This window comes from Triticum aestivum, chromosome 1D (assembly GCF_018294505.1).
Source record: "Triticum aestivum cultivar Chinese Spring chromosome 1D, IWGSC CS RefSeq v2.1, whole genome shotgun sequence".
NCBI classification, from domain to species: Eukaryota; Viridiplantae; Streptophyta; class Magnoliopsida; order Poales; family Poaceae; genus Triticum; species Triticum aestivum.
Genome location: NC_057796.1, coordinates 436,421,680 through 436,429,157, shown reverse-complemented (window position 1 = coordinate 436,429,157; position 7,478 = coordinate 436,421,680). Strand labels below are relative to the sequence as shown.

Here is a 7,478-nt window from a genome sequence, read left to right as displayed (position 1 = left end):
GCGCAACGAGGGTGCATAGGAAAGCTATGGCCTCCCTCACAATGCTTGTTAGCTGGACTATATGGAATGAGAGGAACGCGAGGATTTTCCGCAGCAAGTTCAAGCCACCCAACATCCTATTTATCAACATAAAGAGCGAGGCTAAACTTCGGATCACCGCCGGGGCAAAAAATGTGGGTCTTTTGATGCCGGGAGAGTAATGACCATGATGTAATTCTTTTCCTTTTTTCTTTCACAATGTGTTGCAAACTCTTGTCCGTTTCCTTCTTAATTAATGGATGAGGCAAAGCTTTTGCCTCCGTTTCAAAAAAAAACTCGCAGAGTTCCCTTTGAGATAAGAAATGAAAAATATGGCTGCATTTATATGTAAGAAAATCTTAGCTAGCGTGCAATAGGACCGGTGGTCACTGTTGGCACCAGTTTAGAATCATGCTCCATCTCAAATGAAGCACTTTCCTGGCTCACATCCGTGGACTGGTCAACAGCGTAGCCCCTGCCGCCGTAGAAGCCACCATTGGCGTGGCAATCCTCAAGATCGAGGCACTCTTGGAGCTGCACTACAACATCGGTAATGGTAGGCCGCAGCACTGACACTTGTTCGGTACACTTGAGCACAATGTCGGCGGCCTTCCACACGCCGTTGACTTGGTAATCACCGTGCATGCGTGCATCCACCACGCTCTCGATGTTGCCCCTCGCTAGCCGCAACCTTACCCATTGGATGATGCTGATGGGCGTCGTCTCCCGCAGTATGGCTGGTTTCCCTGTGACTAACTCCAATAGTACGATGCCAAAGCTATACACGTCGCTCTTAGTCGTTGGTTGCATTGTCGCTTGGTACTCTGGGTCAACATAACCAGGTGTCCCCACTAGTGTATTCGTAGATACGTGGGTGTCGCTCTCGTTGAAGGCCTTTGACAAGCCGAAGTCAGCAATCTTTGCCTCCAGCCTCGCGTTCAGAAGGATGTTGGTGGCTTTCACATCCCTGTGGACAAGGGGCGGGTTGCACCACTTGTGTAGGTAATCCAGCCCTGTGCACCACCACCAGTCCTTGTGTTATCAAAAACATGAAACATTAAGCAGCAGCAACAGCAGATTCTGCAATGAAGCGTGTACCTTGCGCAGATTCAAGTGCGATCTGGAGTCTTTTTTTATTTTTTTTAAAATGGAGGAGGACCCCCGGCCTCTGCATCTGGACGATGCATGCGGCCACTTTATTAATTATTCACACAAGACCTTACAAACTCATACAACAGTAAGACTAAAGCCACCGTCTAGGCAACATCTGTCGGTACTCCTATCCATTTGATGAAAGGATGCTGATAGTCTGGGCCTAATACCAAACAGACCTCGCAGCCAAACCTAAACATCTAAGACCTGAGGTCCCAACCAGGACGTCTGCCGGGTATGGGGCACCTACCAGTCCGGCACATTCCTCAACCAGGACGCCTGCCGGGTATGAGGCCGCCGCAGCCACCTGCCACCAATCCATCTTCAGAGTTGTACTGTTGCATCTACCGTGCCAGGTCTCTCTGCCATCGATGCCACCACGACGCCAGACAACGTCGTCCTCCTGCGCGAGTCCATCCTCGCACATTGAACGCCGAATCTGCACTGCGCCACGCCGTCGAGATTCGTCGCCATCAATGTGTAGGATGAAGCACCGCTTCACCAAAGAAGCCGTCCGCTGGTCCCGCGAGATCGAGTGCACCTCCAAGAATGCCGCCCCCAAGGGGGTAACGACACATGATTGCCGCCAACATCCGATCAGCTGATCTAGGGTTTCCCCCGGAGGTATTGAGTGAAGCTGGGAGCTTCACCTCGATGATGCCTTCATGAAGGAAGCGATGATAAGGGCATCGTCATCATCGGCTCCGGCCATCGACCGAAGACCAGGTTTTCACCCGGATCCGTCCCAAGCAGTCCACCCGACAACCTGTGCATCGTCTCGACCGCCTTCAAAGCCCCAGATCTAGCCGCCTAGATCCGGCGACCAACCGCAACAACAGTGCCACTGTAGGTGCCCTGGCGCATCGGCCACTGCCTGAGTGTGCCACCACTAGAGCCTAGGTGAGGGCTCCCACCCCGCCTCGCCAAGCCGCGAGAGCCGCCGAGATGGATCCCGCGTGCTCGTCACCGTCTCTGATCCGAACCAATCCGTAGATCAGATCGCCGTCACAGATCCGCCTTGGACAGGGACTGCACCACGCCATGCCGCCGCGGGAAGCCCTAGCTTCACCAACCGCCACCATCCAGGTCCTCCGCCCCGGGATCCAGGCAGAACATTGCCGCTGCCACCGGCCATGTTCCGCCGCCGCCGACCGGCCAAGCCGCCGGCCACTGCGACCTCCGCCGCCATGAACATGCAAGCCCACCGACCCCACTCCGTGCACAACCAGCCGGCCGACCAACTCCGACGAAGAAGAAGGCCACCACCACCAAGCCTAGGGCCGGCGCCCCAGACATCCTCGTGTTGCAGATCAAGACCAGGAGCGGTGCACCGCTGACGGCAATTGAGATCGGTAGCACAACGAATTAGCCCGACTGAGTCAAGGCCCGATCCGCCGTTGCTGGTGCCGTCCTCCACCGCCGCCGCCGCACCACATCCATGTCGCCGCCGATCTGCGCCACCACCGCCGATCTGGCTGAAAAGGAGCGCCGCCTCCCAACCAGATCGAGATCCGAGGAGAAAATCGCCGCCGCCGCCATGCCACAAGGGTTTTGCCCTGTGACGCCCCGGGCAACGGCGGCGGAGGCACTAGTAGAAAGGGTCATCTGTCCCGGTTGGTAAGGGCCTTTTGTCCCGGTTTTTGAACCGGGATTAAAGGGTCGTTACTAATGCCCTAGCCCTTTAGTCCCGGTTCTTACACGACCCGGGACAGATGGGCCTCCACGTGGCCGGTGCGGCGAGCCCAGGCAGGAGGGCCTTTGGTCCCGGTTGGTGGCACTAACCGGGACCAATAGGCATCCACGCGTCAGAATTTCAGGGGCTGGGGTTTTTTTTGAAAGGGGGGGGGGGTTGGGGGTTTTGGGGGGTTAATTTAGGTGTTTCATATATTGTGTTAGCTAGCTAATTAATAGAGAGAAGTGTCCTCTCTTATCTCCGTGCTTGGTCGACGCTACGTACTATATACGTATAGAGAGGACTAGACACGCTAGCTAGTAAGAAAATGAAGGAAACAGAAGATCGTCATGAACATATGCATACAGAGAGAAGTGATATCGACCACCTCTCCTTCTCTGAGAGATTGGTCGAACAACAAGTTCTCGTATATCTATCCGACACTACTGGCTACATATATACAATAATTATCTCTTACAATATAATCTCCTAATTATATATGAAGTCAAGGTCCACATGGTATTCTCCGTCTTCAGCGATCACGTGGTCAAGGAAGAATGCCGCCAATTCCTCTTGAATTGCTCGCATACGATCTGGTGCTAGGAGTTCATCCCGCATCCGAAAGATCTAATTTGAAGAAGGGGGTCAATACATATATATATGAATAAATGAAACTCAACACAAATGATGGTAATAAATAAAATTGTGAATATTATTGCTTACGCACTTCATATTGTTCGTCAGAGTAGCCCCGCTCATAGGTCGTGTGGCGGATGGACTCGCAAACGTAGTATCCACATAAATCATTCCCTTGTTCCTGCCACAACCACTTTACAAGAAATAGAGGTCAATCAAACTGATAAGCAAGCATGCTAAATGGTATTGATGAAACTAGCGCTTGAATCACCAGGAGATGCGCGGAACATGCTACTATAGTACTTACTTTCGGGTGTCTAAATTGCAGCTTCTTCGGCAGTCCCGGAGCTTTTTTGGTGAATTTTCTCCAAACCCTGCCAGACAAAGAAAACAATTACTTGATATCAGGAAATGAACAAAGTTGCTGATATGGTGGATAATGATCGATTTAACTTACTTCTCGAGCATTTGAGTCATGTCCGCATAGTCCTGGGGATCTTTTCGTCTCGAGTCTAAGACGGTTACTACTCCCTGCTCAAGCTTAATCTCTAGGAGAATATAGTGGAAGCTGCGCACGCATGCATAAGTCATCAATTACATTACTATAACATGGACTAATAAGGGAAACCGAATATGCACAAGACAGTAACACTCACTTGAAGTTGTAAGGAAAGAGTATTATATCTTTGTTTTCATTTATTACCAACGATCGTAGCAAGTTGGCCTCGGTATTTTCGGCATGATATTTAACCTCAGTTGCATCTATGAGATTTGTGTTAATGAATCCAATATCACCGATTTGTCTTTTCTTCAATTCGGCGATCTTCAATCTGCATAATATAGTGAGGATAATTATAAATACATGCAATGAAAGAGCTGACCTATATAGAGAGACTTAATGACAGAAGTGGTACTACTTACAGACAGTAGCAAGTGACCGTTGATTTATCGAGGGCCTTTTGATTGAAAAACTAGAAGAACTCCTCAAATGGAACATTCAACAGTTCAATTCCAACGAGGTCATGCTCCTCTTTAACTCTCAGCATCAAAGTATGCCTCCCCCCCAGACTCTCTGTAGGTTTTCATGTACCAATCATGTAATCTTCGCATCATCGTTGTTAGAGATCTTTCATCTTTGACGAGAGGCTTCCCGTAATGGTATTTGTGTTCGTCCACCTCCAAGAAATCATAATGTACATCGTCGGGCAGGTAATCTCCAAGATTGCTATAACCGGCCACCATCCTCGGATCATTAGCGACGATGTCGCTAGACACCTTGAGCGGGGGGCATGATTGGTTCGCTTGTTCGTCAAGCTGGGCAATTTTTTCCCAGCTCGTCATTCTTTTAACCTTTGATCACTGACAGTACTTCCCGACCGCTCCGCTTCGGCAAATGTCTTTCCAATAATGCGCTCATAGTTGCCTTTCGGTGGAGACTTTGGTGGTTTTGTCAGGGCAGCCAGAGTGCGCTTCGCTTTCACCGGATCTACCTTCTCCTCCGGAGGTGGATGTTTCTTTGCTTTCACCCCTTCAAAGAAGTTCTTCACTTCGGCTCGCACGATCTTCGTGGTTTCCTCCTCGGTCCTCTCGTATGGTAACTTCTTTGGAGTCTTCAGAGAAGGACCAAATCTGTATTGCCTCCCGCCTCTGGCTGTACTGCTAGACGCCGGCAGAGCAGACGGAGCGGCTGCGGCTGTCTTCTTTCCTTGCTTACGAGGCGGAGGAGAAGGACTACGACGCGCCGGAGCGGCGGCGGGTCTCTTCCGCCCTTGCTGACGAGGCGGAGAAGGAGGAGGCTGGCTGCTCCGGCGCGCCGGCGCAGGCGGAGTGCCGCCACGCGCCGGAGAAGGAGGCTGAGTGCCCTGATCACTCGCCGGAGGAGGAGGCGGAGTGCCCTTACTCGCCGGAGGCGTCCAGTTCGGAAGGTTGATGAGCTCCTTCCGCCATAGGCATGGAGTCTTCAGAGCAGAACCGAGCCGAGTCTCCCCTTCACCGGTAGGGTGGTCAAGCTGGAGGTCCTCAAATCCCTCCGTTATTTCATCCACCGTCACCCTAGCATATCCTTCTGGAATCGGACGATAGTGAAAAGTTGCGCCGGGTTCAGGAGGTCGAACAGAGCTGACAGCCGCCTTGACTTTGAAGTTCTCCCATCGCGTCATAAGGTGGCAATATTGAGACTCCGTGATAGCATCCACGGGGTAGCTAGCAGGAGCCGTCAAGACATGCTCCGGCTGAAGCAGCTTGGTGGAAGCCACGCTGCTTCTCCGCTGAGATGGCGGGGTAGCTTCAGGGGTAGTTTCGGCAGGTCGATTGCTGCGAGCTACGTCTCATTCCTCAAGCGCTTGAACCCTTTCGTGCAGCTTCTGAATTTGGGTCTGCTCCACTTTTTTCCTCCTCTCCTGGCATTTGTAACCGCATGCGTCCGGAAAACCAGTCTTCCACGGAACGGAGCCTGGCGTGCCTCGTGTCCGTCCAGGGTGCTCAGGATTCCCGAGGGCCATTGTGAGCTCGTCGTTCTCTCTGTCTGGAACGAACGTCCCTTGGTGCGCTGCATCGATATAGTGTTGAAGCCTCTTGACTGGTATTCTCATTTGCTCGTCCGTCCAAACGCACTTCCCTGATACAGGGTCCAAGGTTCCGCCAGCCCTGAAGAACCAAGTCCGGCAACGGTCTGGCCAGTTCATTGTCTCTGGTTCGATCCCTTTATCAAGCAGATCATTCTCAGCCTTGGCCCACTTAGGCCGGGCTTTGAGGTAGCCACCTGACCCCGTGCGATGGTGAAGCTTCTTCTTCGCAGCATTTTTCTTGTTTGTCGCTGACAACTTCTTACTCTTTTCCGATGTCTTGTGGGCCACAAATGCGGGCCAGTGATCTCTGATCTTCTCATATTTGCCGATGAATTCTGGTGTCTTTTCTTTGTCGACAAACGTTTTCAGCTCATTTTTCCACCTCCTGAATAGGTCTGCCATCTTTTTAAGAGCATGAGACTTGATTAATTGCTCTTTAACTGGCTTCTCCGGATCCTCCTCTGGCGGTAGGGTGAAATTTGCCTTCAGCTCGGTCCAAAGATCATCTTTCTGCATATCATTGACATAAGACACCTTAGGGTCTTCCTTCTTAGGCTTATACCATTGGTGGATGCTGATCGGGATCTTGTCCCTAAAAAGAACCCCGCACTGAGCAGCAAATGCTTCCTTTGTTCGGATGGGTTCAATCGGTTGGCCGTCGCGCGCGATTGCTGTGATCTCAAACCTTTCATCCGAGCGCAACTTTCTCTTCGGGCCTCGTCTCTTTACCGAAGTTGTGCTCGATCCAGAGGGCTAGAAAAAAGAAGAAAGACGAGAGTTAATTAATATGCGTACATACCAAAACAATGAATGCATCAATTAGCTAGTCAGCACAGGCTTAACTAATATATTTACCTGGCCGGACTCTGTTCGGTCACCGGAGCCGTCACCACGGGCTCCTTCTTGCACCGGCATTGGGTCACCGGAGCCATCATAATCATGTCTTTCCTCCTCCACTCTTCGATCGTTGTAGCCTGCTTCTTCACCCTGTTCTTCCAGGCCATCATTGTCGTTAAGATACGACAAGACATCACCTCCGGCTAAGATTATGTCCCCCAACACCTCTTCTGCTTCCTCGTCTCGTCCGTGCTCCATTGTTTCTGCAAATATTACAACATGGCAATTATTACACAAACATGACAGCAGGTGGATATATTAGTGCAAACGTAGACCTAGCTTATTCTGGGTTTGGGGTGGCCTCGGCAACGCTTCAAGGGTAGGGCGCGGCGGGCGGGGGTAGGAGACCGACATCGTTTTTTTCTAGGGTTTGGGTGTCCTCGAGAGTTTTGGTCGAGCGAGAGGGCTGGGGGTTGCTCCCGTGGTATAAGTTATCACGGTCGAAGTTATCCGGGAGGGGGTTATATCGACAACGACGACATACATACATGGGAAAATAATGTTATCGGGGAGGGGGTAGGTCGAACCCCCCCCCC

At 51.4% G+C, this 7,478-nt stretch overlaps 1 pseudogene; it reads right to left on the bottom strand.

The window, feature by feature from the left end:
• Positions 1–381: 381 nt before the first annotated feature.
• Positions 382–7,478, bottom strand: part of LOC123160150 (probable LRR receptor-like serine/threonine-protein kinase At1g51820) — a 24,015-nt pseudogene continuing 16,918 nt past the window's right edge.